The sequence below is a fragment of the Bubalus bubalis genome, chromosome 21, assembly GCF_019923935.1.
Source record: "Bubalus bubalis isolate 160015118507 breed Murrah chromosome 21, NDDB_SH_1, whole genome shotgun sequence".
NCBI lineage: Eukaryota > Metazoa > Chordata > Mammalia > Artiodactyla > Bovidae > Bubalus > Bubalus bubalis.
In genome coordinates, this window is record NC_059177.1 from 14,867,272 (window position 1) to 14,881,696 (window position 14,425).

The window sequence follows — 14,425 nt, forward strand, 5'->3', positions numbered from 1 at the left end:
GAAAGCAATTTTTAAAGTCTTTCATATCCTTTCAGCTTCATATGCCACTATTTTTGTGAATAAAATCTTTCCTGATCTTTAAACTGACACTACCCTGTTTTGTTTTTCTTTTTTTTTTAATCACACTGTGTGGCTTGCAGGATCTTAGTTCCCCAACCAGGGACTGATCCCAGGTCATGGCAATGAAAGCACTGAGTCCTAACCACTGAACTGCCCGGGAATTCCCTGATGCCACTCCTTTTTCTTTTGAAACACACTGCCTTTCCCCAGAACTTTGTATTTTCTTGAGTCATTTCTAACATTTTGCTTTGTATTCTGGGTAACTTGAGTTTCTTGGAGCCCCACTCAGAGAGGAAGTGTAAGGGAGGCACATATAATAATAAAAAAGGTGACAGAAGAGTTTTGCTCCAATCTGTCCCCATGAAGAAAGCTAGGATCTTCCTGATACACCTACCATATCCCAGTCTTAAATCTTTTCTCATCCCTGTGATCGTAGTTGTGTTGTGTCTCCTTTACATTGCTGTTCCCATGACATGAGTCAGTTGTCATGCTTACTTTGGTGTTTATGCATGATTCTGTCCCATCTCCTATTACTTAGTGATAAGCTGCTGCTGCTAAGTCGCTTCAGTCGTATCCGACTCTGTGTGACCCCATGGATGGTAGCCCACCAGGCTCCCCCGTCCCTGGGATTCTCCAGGCAAGAACACTGGAGTGGGTTGCCATTTCCTTCTCCAATGCATGAAAGTGAAAAGGGAAAGTGTAATGTGAAAGTGAAGGTGCTCAGTCATATCCGACTCTTAGCGACCCCATGGACTGCAGCCTACCAGGCTCCTCCGTCCTTGGGATTTTCTAAGCAAGAGTGCTGGAGTGGGGTGCCATTTCCTTCTCCGAGTGATAAGCTGGGCACCATTTTTCCATCAGGCCCCACATGGTCCAGGTTGTGCCTCTGTTCTTTGTTGAAGTTGGAGAAGGACATCTCTTCCCACCCAGGTTGTACTTTGTCTTTTCTTTTTTAAATTTATTTATTTGGTTATATTGCGTCTTGGTTGTGGCACGTGGTCTTAGTGATTGCAATGAGCGGATTCTCTAGTTGTAGCACATGGGCTTAAGTTGTCCCGAGGCATATGAGATCTTAGTTCTCTAACCAGGGATTGAACCCAGGCTCCCTGCACTGGAAATGAGGAGTCCTAGCCACTGGACTACCAGGGAAGTCTCCTCTTTTTTCTTTTTAACTTTAATATATTTTATTTTGGGTTTTTTTTTGGCCATAATGAGAGAGGTGTGGGATCTTAGTTCCCTGATGAGGAGTTGAACCCATGCCTCTTGCAGTCTTAACTATTGGACTACCAGTGAAGTCCCTCTTTTTTCTTTTTTAACATAGGAATTTACAGCTATACATTTCCTTCTAATCATTGTTTTCACTATATCCTGTAAATTTTGTGTGTTTTGTTTTAGCTGTCTTTCATCTCAAAGTATTTTATAGTTTCCTTTGTTACTTCTTCTTTGACTCATTGGTTACTTAGGAGTGTGTTGTTTAATTTCTGCACAATTGTGAATTCCCTAAATTCCCTAATGTTGATTTAATTTAATTCCACTGTGGCTGAAGAGCGTACTTTGTATGATTTGAGTTCTTTTAAATTTATTGAGATGTGTTTTATGGACAGCAGCCCACCAGGCTCCCCCGTCCCTGGGATTCTCCAGGCAAGAACACTGGAGTGGGTTGCCATTTCCTTCTCCAATGCATGAAAGTGAAAAGTGAAAGTGAAGTCGCTCAGTGCTGAAGAGCGTACTTTGTATGATTTGAGTTCTTTTAAATTTATTGAAATGTGTTTTATGGACAGCAGCCTACCAGGCTCCTCCGTCCATGGGATTTTCCAGGCAAGAGTACTGGAGTGGGTTGCCATTGCCTTCTCCGAAATTTACTGAGATGTGTTTTATGGACTAACACGTGGTCTACCCTGGAGAATGCTCCATGTGCACTTGAGAAGAAAGTGTATCCTGCTATCACTGACTGGGGTGTTCCATCCAAGTTTTTAGGTTTTCACTTTTTACCTGGTAAAACACTGTTCATCCTTTGAGTCCCAGTTCATCTCCAGGTCCAGAGGATTTCATCTGTCAAATATTTCTTCATCCATCTCACAAGCAAGAATGTTCAGTTTCCTCATTTGAACTTCTCTTTCCCATAACTGTGATTTCTGAATATGCCAACACCCATAACTGTGAGATAGCCTTCATTACAAGTCAGTCTTTCTACACACCGATGTTACGGGGTTTCTTTTGTGCAGGGACCAAGTCTTCACTGTATCTCCATATCCCTGAATATGGAGTATTCAGGAATAACTTTAAAGCATGCCATTAAAAGGATGAGAGAATTTGGGGGTCATTGAATACCTTTTAAACAGTGAACCCTAGACTATGTATTGTCAAGAGTGGAATGGGAAAAGAAAGGCAGTGCACTCTGCCTCTGGGGACCTATAACTTAATTGAAAAAATAGTATATCTGCTCTAATACACTTTAATACACGAAACCTTTAATACACGATCTGATGAAGTGCCAAGACAAGGGCTGTAGGAGTCGGACTTCTCCACTTTTTCTCATTCTCTCTATGCATAGGAAAGAGACTTACTGAGTTGTGAGGTTGAAATAACACTCAGGACTCCTGATTTCCAGCTGTGAATCAATGTGGAATCCTCTGGCTGCCGATCACCCAGCCTCCACTTGGATACTTTCACCCACAGGGAGAAAGCCCAACACTCCCCAGTCAGGACTTATGATGGTTGTTTGCTAATTTGGGGTGGTAAGGGGAAGCTGAATTGCTTTTTCGCTACCATACACCATTTAGTCTTCCTCATAAAATAATCTATACACCCGAAAGGATATGTGTAAAGTCAACAAGGAAGGAAAAGAGTTCTAGTCATAAGCTTTAATCTCAGTAGGCCAGGTCACAGTATGTTAGGTAAGGAAAGTCAGATCAGGTTGACTGGACAAGGGTCACTTCTGGGGGAAACAAAGTGAATTATTTTCTGAGGCCTATTATTCTCCCAGAGCCCACCTGTATGTGAATGTTCTGGGAAGATCTGAGGGTATGAGATTTGGAGAGGTAAATTCATCCCACACACCAGTTAGATATTTTATTCCATCTAATTTAGGATTAAAGACCAATGATTTCGGGGGCTCATTAGGGTATTTCTGGAGGTTTCTTGTCAGGAATACAGTGTAGTAAGGAAGGTTTTCAAGTCAGAATGTAAACTCTTTTCTCTAGAAACCTCTGAAAACAGAATCGTATTAGAAAATAAAATTATGTTATGAAGTACTTACCGTTTTGGTGGTGTGCACTAAATACAACAGGAGGATAATGTAAGGGCTGGCCCATCACTGCATATAATAGCTGACTAAACGAGTAATATCTTTGTTACAGTCTCCACAGACACATTTATTGACAGGCAGTCAGAACACTATGGGGTGGAACAGTCTTGAGGGCAGGGACATCAAGCCGTCTGATAGTGTGGAATTAGCAACAGAGCAGGTCTGGAATAACACTTAGCAGGATGGAAGAATGGGCAAGCTTTGGATGGAGAGAACAAGAGATGAGGGTTGGTGACAGGGCTACAGAGGTTGAATGTATAAGACATGCTATTTGATCAATGCAAAGCACCTAGAAGGCTGTAAACCTGGGCTTTGGTAGAGGCAAGGCACAGGACACACCTTCTGCGTGTCCACATAGGTGTGGCAGAGTTCGTGCAGCTTTGGAACAAGATTTGCTCACAAAGTGCAAATAAGCCATCCATGTGACTCTTAGTAGCTTTTACTGAGTTGATGACTAAGACTGTGTCTTATGTCTATGACTTACCAGAATTTGTCTTCCCAAGAGGTCAGAGGAGAAAATGGGAGTGGCGGGCCAGGAATAATGGGCCGTTCTGGGTGGGCCAGAGTGAGTCACCTGCCTTGGTGCTAATACCAGGAGATTAGACCAAGGGCTTTTGTGTCTGCTCTTTTTCTCTTCACCTTTTCCCCAAATCCTGGCTCTGTCACCTCTTTGATCCTTTGACTTTTCTGATAGGGCCCTGGAGTTGGAACAGCTCTAACTTTACAGATAGAGACCCTGCGGCCCAGAGGGGCCTTATTCCTACAACATGTCAGTTTCAGAGTTGGGGCTAGAAAGGCCTCATGACTACCAAGCCCTTGCATTCTGTCCTCCCCCAACATGGCTTTCCTTTTTAATTCGCCTCCCTGTGTGCCAACCAAGGGGCAAAAGGGACACAGGACAGGACATGGCAGAAACTTGAAGTGGTGGTCTCTTGAATATAAGGTGCCCCAGGGAACATGAGGAGAGGCAGGGGGAGTCGGGCCACAGGCCCATCTTCCATGACCCCATTCTCTCCCATATTTTCTTCTGCAGTGTAGTCCCTACAAGTGAAAACATCTTACCTTGAAATTTTGTCTGTGACTGCCACCCCTGACAGTCTGGCCTTGTCAACAGGATAAGGAGCAACATGGAAGAAGAGCAAAAGGTGTAATGTAGGATGAAGCAGCAAAGCTCATGAGATCCCTTCATGCCTTACTTTTATCTTCTCCTCCCTTGCCTTCTACTCCTGGCAGTGCTGTACCTAAGTTCTGTCCTTGGCTGGTTTACTTTTCAGAAAGGCTTTGTTGTTTCTGGCAAGCATCGTTAAGTTAAACCTGCTGGTCTATCTGTTTGACCACCGCTGTAACCCTCTCCTCTCAGACCCCTCAAAATCAGATGTACACTCTTTCCCTGTGGGTTAGATAAATGTTCTATTAATGCTTTTGTTAGGATCAGAAAGGGAACTCCCAACATCTTTTCAGTAAATTAATGTAAAACATTTTGGTCCCCCTTTTGTATAATTTGGGATTGGTGATACCAGAGATGGCCCAGAAGTTCCAAGCCTGATTCTGGGACCATAATTTCGCAAAACGTTTAAGGCAAACAAACAAACTCTTACCATTGCCAGTCTGAATCAGAGATCTGTGAGAAAACAAGGAAATGGCCACCCAGCAGAGGTTGCAAAATCTCATTAAGGCTGTTGGTGAAACTCTTTGTCTTTTATGTACCTGTGAAAAGCCCATGAAAGCAAAAGAGCAAGCCCTCCTTAGAGAAGGTGTGCCAGTTCTCACTTAACATCTCCTTATTCCAATCCAGCCTTCACTGCTTTCTTGTGATATCACATTTCTTCCTTGTCAGCAGGCTCACTGTTGAGCTCTGTCAGTAGAGGGTGCTGGAGGACAAATTTCATCTGCATGAGTGAGTGGTTTCTTCATCTTCTGCCTACTAGAGTCCCAGTCATGGGAGAGTCCTGCTTGCCAGTCAAGGCCCAAATAATGAAAATGTTGTCCGGATATTATCAGTATTAAATTATTGATTTAAGAATTATTTAAAATTTAAGACTGAGATATTTACATTCTTTTATTGTGCTAGGTCTTTGAAATCTGGTGTGTGATTTATACATGTAGCACTTCTCAGTTTGGACATTCAGGTGCTCAGTAGCCACATATGGCCAGTGGCTTCTGTATTAGACAGTGCAGCTCCGGAACATGGTTTGCCTACACATACTTAATGGGAATGACACTTTGGGAGACAGTTTAAGAAAAGGAAACTGCATAAAAAATATTAGACTTAATCCTGTAGCTTTATTGATCATATTAATGTTGTATTTTAAAATCATTTTCTTGTGCTAGATATAAGTAAACATAATAGTGATTATGTGTATTATTTTAGGAATCAACATTTTCAGTATAAAAGTAAAGGAAGTACAATCTCAGAATCAAGAATTTAAGTAGAAACACTGTTGAACATTACCGTTGAGTTACTACTCAATCGTGTTGATATTAATCCATTTAGTAGTGTCATAAAGAATACAGAAACTGTTAAAAATAGCAGTTAGGAGACATTTTCTGATTCAAAGGGAATGTAGTATCATGAATCTGTAAGTTCTACCATTGAGTCAGAAGAAAACCATACGAAATATCCAAAATCCAAATGGATCTAATTTTAAAGATCCTCAAATGCTGCATAGTTCTATGAATATGAAAGAATGCACATTTCCATCAGGGCTTCAGTGATCTCTAGAGGTATTTATGTAAAGGTATTTACATATCTAAGCATGTATATTTGGGCTTCCCAGATGGTGCCAGTGGTAAAGAAACTGCAACACAGGAGATCTAAGAGACATGGGTTCAATCCCTGGGACAGGAAGATACCCTGGAGAAGGGCATGTCAATCCGTTACAGTATTCGTGTCTGGAGAATCCCATGGACAGAGGAACCTGGTGAACTACGGTCCATAGAGTTGCAAAGTCAGACACAACTGAAGCGACTTAGCTCACAAACATATATGTTTATGTATCTTAGAATTTCAAAACTTAGTCAAGTAATCAATGTGGCTAAGAGCTTTGGAGTTTTAGGGAGAAAAAAATACATAAAATAAAACTTGAACACAGGGAAATGGACTAGGTGATCACGCCTACATTTATGTATTTAGGTATATATTTACATATTAACTTTTTTTTTTCCCTAGAGTATTTTAAAGCAAATCCAAGATATTATATATTATATACTATTTCATCCAATTATTACTCCTTTGACATTATGGAGTGATTAACATAACTATATATAGAATTTAGTGTTGCCCATGGGTTCTTAAATATGCTTCTCCTCCTCCCAGCCCAAGAGTCTGCTAGCAGACCCTGGTATGATAACTGCCTGCCTTAGGTGCATAAGCATTTTTTAACCTGGAAATAAAGGTTAAATAAATAGAATATGAATAAAGCATAGGAATAGTTAAGGAAAAGACCCATTAGCATTAACATTTTTGTGTGAAGTAAGTAAGTGGCTTTGTGTATTTGATATTCTATAAATTTATCACAGGAAGGGTAATCTTGATCTAGTAGAAAGACAGCTTTGTAACTGGTTTGAAATGTTTAAGCAATGTACATTTTTTTAAGGTGAAATCTTACAAAATTATTCTTGATATTGGAACACTTGGAGGCCTTTAGACTCCTAATATTTAAAGTTTAGTGTATTGGATTTATAAGTATGAATTTCGTCCCAGGAAGGCTTTGCTTATGAGTTAAAGAAGTTGAAGTACGTAAAGGGAAATGCTTGAGACAAAACTGGCCATTGTATGAATATATGCTCCCTGTTCTGGTCTATAGCCCTTGTCACTTTCCAATGTAAGAACGACCAAAGAGCCTAGAAAAGGGGGCCCTGATACAGAAAAGACTGCCCACACACTAGCAGCTTGCTCTCCTGTGCTACCTATTTATAGCCTCCACCAGGATGGGCAACAGGAGGTCCCAGGCCCTCCTCCTCCTTCCTGCCTATCTGAGCTGTGATCCTAGGGCATAGTCAGATAAAGGAGCATGATAGAATAAAAAATGCTAGGCTTGACCTGGACTTTCCAATTTATTGATTTATTTCTTAAGTGCACTGACCTTCCTCTGTCACTGGTAACGGGGGGGGGGAAGCACCCCAAAAAGATGATATAAGTGTCAGTTGTCATCCACTGGATCTGAGTTGTTAGGCTTATTCTCTGAGTAGCCTGTGGAAACCCCTCCTGGAAGGAAGATCCTATCATAGTCAGAAGGACTCCAAAGATGCATTCCTCTCTGGGAGAAGATAGATTCATACCTAACTCAGACTGATGTTCTCAATTTTATGGGACAATTTTTCAAACATGTTTTTGTAAATTACAAACCACATATCCCTTCCAAATTCCAGAGCTCTGGTGATCTAGTGGCAAAACTATGGAACTAAGCAAAACTAAACAAAACTTAGCAACAAGGAGGCTTTACATGGCCTGAAGCCCTTTTAAGGATCAAGATGAACAGTAATGCTGCAGTTCATCAATCGACCAGATCTCGAGACTCAAGCCATATCAACATGTAGCTAATTTTCCAGTAGTGTCACTCCAACCCTGAGAGCCGTCTTACTTGTCTTTTGCATTCTTATTTTCAAGTTCTCAACTATGTCCCGGGTTCCTCTGCAGCCCAGGTCACCATAGAATCCATATAACGCATATGTTCCAGCAGGATACAGGTCTATGAAAAGGAACTTCCATAAAGAACCTAGATGGAAAGAACCCTGTGAGTTCTGCTGGCCATCCCCACAGGACTCTGTGGGGCCCTGGACCACGCTCAGGAATGCTAGGGTGGCTGGCCACAGCTGCATCAAAACTGATAGTGAACAAGGTAAATCTGGATGTAATTCATAGAGACCACAGAGCCCTGGGAAGTCTTAGCCTGGGAAGAAAAGGAGGTTACTTTGTGGCATTCAAGATATCCTGGGTGAAGACCACAAGAGCATGGGACTGTGTGGAGTTGCCAGGTAAATACCCTCAAGTCTAGAGTATGAAAGATGCGGGGCTGGTAGTAGGATTCGGAAGTCCTCACCTTGCTCACCACTGTAGTTTACTGCTGCGCATCAGGAGCCTCGTGCCTGCCCCTTTCCACCATGCCTTCTCCATCAGATGTCTTTGCAGTGGCGACCCATGGCTACCCAGTAGTTAGCGCACAGACTTTAGCGTTGTCTCTAAAGTCCGCTGACTGCTGCTTACTCTGCCTTCAGTACACAAGGTGATAGATGCTATAAAAACTTCCCTTGCCTAAAGGTTACCTAAGTAAAACATGGATCCTCCCTGACACAGCATTTTTGCTGGTTAGCTGCTTTGGAATATAGAGAACCAACAAACATTTGGCTTTATGTCCTTTTTATAATCCTTGGAACTGGGTTTTTGTTTTTAACTTGTAAAGTCCATTGTAAAACCAGTGGGAATCCTAGAACAAGGCCTATTGCAACTAATGCCATTGGGGCTTCCCAAACCAATGAGTTGTCGTTTGCCTCTGTAAAAGGAACAATAAAATAGCTCATGAACTTTAACTGTGGCTCAAGGTAGACAGAAGAAGATAACCCATAAAATGAAAGAAGTGAAGTTTCTTCACTCCATAAGATGAATAATTCTTCGGTTGGTTCAGGTAGATCCTGGACGTTGGTGGTTGACTGTTAAAAGTTATTCATTACAAATTAATAATTATCCTGATCACACGATGAACTCTCTGTGTATTTGTTATGCTACTTAGGGTTTGTTTGTCATGTTACATTAAACAAATCTCTCTCTCAACTCTTAACTTTTTGAAGGACTAAACAAATGGTCCTCTTAGGAGCAGAGAAAAGCAAAACAAACAAAGACTGTGAAATTATTTATAGACTGAAAGGGCATATTTGTAGACTACTGCACAAATATTATATTATATAAAGGTGATACATCTATCAAAGGGAGGATTCAGAGAGGAAAGCAGCCCCCATCATCCCTAGAACTTCTTGCCAGTTTTTTCTGAAAGATAACCTCTGAATTAGCAGAAAATCTTAACTTTTGACTCTATACACAGAAACTATGTGTATCTAATAGTTTCCTCCCAATCTATCTTCAGTGTTTTATTGGAAGTAAACTCTGCTCTCTTTCAATGGGTCTGCTTTCCCCCATCAGACCCTTTTTTATCAGACCCTTTTTCAAATACCTTTTGAAGTTTGTTAATATAGGCTCATCAATCACAGGCCTAAATGTAAAACCTGAAAATATAAAATTTCTAGAAATCTTTGTGACTTGAGGGTAGGCAAAGGTTTCTTAGGTAAGACACAAAAACAAAAAGCACAATCCGTAAAAGAGAAGTTGTTTGTACTTCACTAAAATTAAGAACTACTGCTATTCAAAAGATACTGTTATGGTAACGAGAACACAAGTCACAAACTAGGAGAAAATATTTGCAAACCATCTGCCTGATAAAGAACTTGTATCCAAGATAAACAGAGAGCCCGCTGTACTCAACAGTAAGAAAACAGCTCAGCTTTAAAAATGGACAAAAGATTTGAAAAAGACGCTTCACCAAAGGACATATATGGATGGCAACATATATAGTCATCCATATATGTTCACCGTCATTAGTTCTTAAGGAAATACAACTCAGTAGCACATTTAGCAGCAGCAGCAGCAGCACAATTAAATACTACTTCACACTTAAAAGAATAACTAAAAGTAAAGACTGACCAATCCAAGTACTCAGAAGATTGTGGAGCAGTTTGAACTCACATACTTTGCTGGTGTAGGTACAAAATGTACAGCCACCTTGGAAAACAGTGTGCCTGGTTTCTCTCACAGCACAGTGTAGACTTACCATACAACCTAGCTGTCCCATTCCTAGTTTTTCCCCGAAAGAAATGAAAACCTGTGTTTACCCCAAAACTTGCATATGAATGTTTGCAGCAGCTTTATTTGTGATCCCCCCCAAAATGGGAACAAACCAAATGTCCCTCAGCTGCAGAGTGGATAAACAAACTGGTACAGCCATAAATATTGTTGAAGGGAATGTAATTTGGTATAATCACTTTGAAAAACTGTTTGGCAGTATTTACCCAAGACAAGCATATTCCCCAGCAGTTGCAGTCCTAGAGACACCCACCCATTAGAAATGTGTGATATGTTTGCCAAAAGGCTTGTACAAGCATGTTACAGCAGTACTACTTATAATAACCGTAAAAGAAAGAGTCTGATTCCATTTTTGATGTTTGACCATGATAACCTGCAAGCCCCATCATTCCTCTTTCCCTTTTCACTCCACTGCTGGACATGCCAACAAGAAAAGCTAGATACTTGCTTCCTTGGCATGAGTGGGAAGGTGAGACTCCTCAAACTCCAGCCAGTGGGAGAGGGCGTCTTCACCTTTGATCCCCCTCTCTCCATCCACTGTAAAAACTAGAGCCACTAGCCTCTTCTGCTTAAGCCAAACATGCTGGTTTGAGTGTGGGCCCTGCTATCCCCAGAAGGCTTTACTATGTGATTAATCTTTCAAATCCTCTTGTGAGTGTATTGCGTCATTAGTCCCCAGCTCCAAACCAATTTTGGTTGGGTAGAAGCATGGATGCCACCCTCCAGGGAGCAACCACAAAGCAGACCCTAAACTGGACTCTATTCAAATGCCAAGTCAACAGATACATGGACAAATTTATTGAATATCCACTCGGTAGAACCTACAGGCCAGTGAGAATGGATGAAATACAACTGCATACAATCTCACAAACATAATATTGAACAAAACAAACACAAAAGAATATATTTAGTATATGTTTGTTGCTCAGTTGTGTCCCAACTCTTTGCGACCCCATAGATAGTAGCCCACCAGGCTCCTCTGCCTGTGGGATTTCCCAGGCAAGAATACTAGAGTGGGTTGCCATTTCAAAATATATGCCATGGGGTTGCAAAGAGTCAGACACAACTGAGCGACTGAACAACATTTAAATAAACTTTAAAAACAGGGCAAAGCTAATCTATGGTATTAAAAGTCAGAATCAGAGATCAGATCAGATCAGTTGCTCAGTCATGTCCGACTCTTTGCGACCCCATGAATCGCAGCACGCCAGGCCTCCCTGTGCATCACCAACTCCTGGAGTTCACCCAGACTCACGTCCATCGAGTCAGTGATGCCATCCAGCCATCTCATCCTCTGTCGTCCCCTTCTCCTCCTGCCCCCAATCCCTCCCAGCATCAGAGTCTTTTCCAAGGAGTCAACTCTTCGCATGAGGTGGCCAAAGTACTGGAGTTTCAGCTTTAGCATCATTCCTTCCAAAGAAATCCCAGGGCCGATCTCCTTCAGAATGGACTGGTTGGATCTCCTTGCAGTCCAAGGGACTCTCAAGGGTCTTCTCCAACACCACAGTTCAAAAGTATCAATTTTCGGCGCTCAGCCTTCTTCACAGTCCAACTCTCACATCCATACATGACCACAGGAAAAACCATAGCCTTGACTAGACGAACCTTTGTTGGCAAAGTAATGTCTCTGCTTTTGAATATGCTATCTAGATTGGTCATAACTTTCCTTCCAAGGAGTAAGCGTCTTTTAATTTCATGGCTGCAGTCACCATCTGTAGTGATTTTGGAGCCCAGAAAAATAAAGTCTGACACTGTTTCCACTGTTTCCCCATCTATTTCCCATGAAGTGGTGGGACCGGATGCCATGATCTTCGTAAAGTCAGAATAGTCACCACCATTCTATGAGTAGAAGGTTACTGGAAAGGAGCACAGGGGGGGCACGTTTCTGTAAGGCAGGCTCCGTTGGGAAGCGGGGTGGGGGTGGGAAGGGACAGCGAATGGAGGGAAGCAAGGGGTGGATAGTGAGATGGTCCTAACGGGAGTGTTCTGGGAGCGTTCCGGCAGCGCTCCTGGCCTGCTGACAGATTGAGAGTGTGAACCAGCCCTGCCCAGTGGACATATGTGGAAATGCATGTCAGGGTGAAAGGTCCCACTGATAGATGAAGCTGTGTCAACCAGCTCCACCCTGTGGTGAAGTGTGGAAATGCGTGTCAGTGCTTAAAAGGGAGGCGACTGGCCCCTCCTGTGAGCCTCATCAGTTCAGTTCAGTTCAGTTCAGTCGCTCAGTCGTGTCCGACTCTGCGACCCCATGAATCGCAGCACGCCAGGCCTCCCTGTGCATCACCAACTCCTGGAGTTCACCCAGACTCACGTCCATCGAGTCAGTGATGCCATCCAGCCATCTCATCCTCTGTCGTCCCCTTCTCCTCCTGCCCCCCACTTCTCCTCCTGCCCCCAATCCCTCCCAGCATCAGAGTCTTTTCCAAGGAGTCAACTCTTCGCATGAGGTGGCCAAAGTACTGGAGTTTCAGCTTTAGCATCATTCCTTCCAAAGAAATCCCAGGGCTGATCTCCTTCAGAATGGACTGGTTGGATCTCCTTGCGGTCCAAGGGACTCTCAAGGGTCTTCTCCAACACCACAGTTCAAAAGCATCAATTCTTCGGCACTCAGCCTTCTTCACAGTCCAACTCTCACATCCATACATGACCACGGGAAAAACCATAGCCTTGACTAGACGGACCTTTGTTGACAAAGTAATGTCTCTGCTTTTGAATATGCTATCTAGGTTGGTCATAACTTTCCTTCCAAGGAGTAAGCGTCTTTTAATTTCATGGCTGCAGTCACCATCTGCAGTGATTTTGGAGCCCCAAAAAATAAAGTCTGACACTGTTTCCACTGTTTCCCCATCTATTTCCCATGAAGTGATGGGACCGGATGCCATGACCTTCGTTTTCTGAATGTTGAGCTTTAAGCCAACTTTTTCACTCTCCACTTTCACTTTCATCAGGAGGCTTTTTAGTTCCTCTTCACTTTCTGCCATAAGGGTGGTGTCATCTGCATATCTGAGGTTATTGATATTTCTCCCGGCAATCTTGATTCCAGCTCGTGCTTCTTCCAGCCCAGCGTTTCTCATGATGTACTCTGCAAATAAGTTAAGTAAACAGGGTGACAATATACAGCCTTGACGTACTCCTTTTCCTATTTGGAACCGGTCTGTTGTTCCATGTCCAGTTCTAACTGTTGCTTCCTGACCTGCATACAAATTTCTCAAGAGGCAGATCAGGTGGTCTGGTATTCCCATCTCTTTCAGAATTTTCCACAGTTTATTGTGATCCACACAGTCAAAGGCTTTGGCATAGTCAGTAAAGCAGAAATAGATGTTTTTCTGGAACTCTCTTGCTTTTTCCATGATCCAGCGGATGTTGGCAATTTGATCTCTGGTTCCTCTGCCTTTTCTAAAACCAGCTTGAACATCAGGAAGATCACAGTTCACATATTGCTGAAGCCTGGCTTGGAGAATTTTGAGCATTACTTTACTAGCGTGTGAGATGAGTGCAATTGTGCGGTACTTTGAGCATTCTCTGGCATTGCCTTTCTTTGGGATTGGAATGAAAACTGACCTTTTCCAGTCCTGTGGCCACTGCTGAGTTTTCCAAATTTGCTGGCATATTGAGTGCAGCACTTTCACAGCATCATCTTTCAGGATTTGAAATAGTTCAACTGGAATTCCATCACCGCCACTAGCTTTGTTCATAGTGATGCTTTCTAAGGCCCACTTGACTTCACATTCCAGGATGTCTGCCAATTTGGGGAGTGGGGTGCAGATGCTGAGCTCAGAATGGGGATAGAGCATCTAAGAAGTGTCTGAAGTTAGCCCTTATGTCCAGCCACAGGGAGCTGGTCTCAGCCACACTGAGGGGGACAAATGGCTTCTGTGACAGGAGAGGTGGGCAACTGAGGGCTCCACTATGCTCGGGCTTTGTGTGCCTCACCAGGCAGTCTAGGTTGGTTTTGGAATCAGTTTTATTCAGATGCTAGATGCTAATCCAATAAGGTAGGTAGTAATCCCCATTCTACTGATGAAGGAACTGAGGCCCAGGTAACTTGTTTTGTAAATGGCAGAACTAAGGTTTGAACTCAAACCCAGCTCTTAACTTTTTTGGACCATAGTTTCCACTGGCAGCCTGGTGAAACCTATGGGCCTATCTCAAAATAATGTTTTAAAAAGTATAAAATAAAACAGATTACTAACCCTATTGAAATT

General features: G+C 42.5%; 1 protein-coding gene across 4 annotated transcripts in view; it reads left to right on the forward strand.

Annotated features, from left to right (window-relative positions):
• Positions 1–14,425, forward strand: part of LOC102405919 (atypical chemokine receptor 2) — a 98,926-nt gene that overhangs the window by 63,796 nt on the left and 20,705 nt on the right. Inside the window, exon 1 of one of the 4 annotated variants that reach the window (XM_025272415.3) lies at positions 822–990. The exons of the other annotated variants lie outside the window; for them this stretch is intronic. The gene's annotated coding sequence lies outside the window, so the exon portion shown is untranslated. Of the gene's footprint in view, positions 1–821; positions 991–14,425 lie in introns of those variants that run through there. 4 annotated transcript variants of the gene reach the window in all.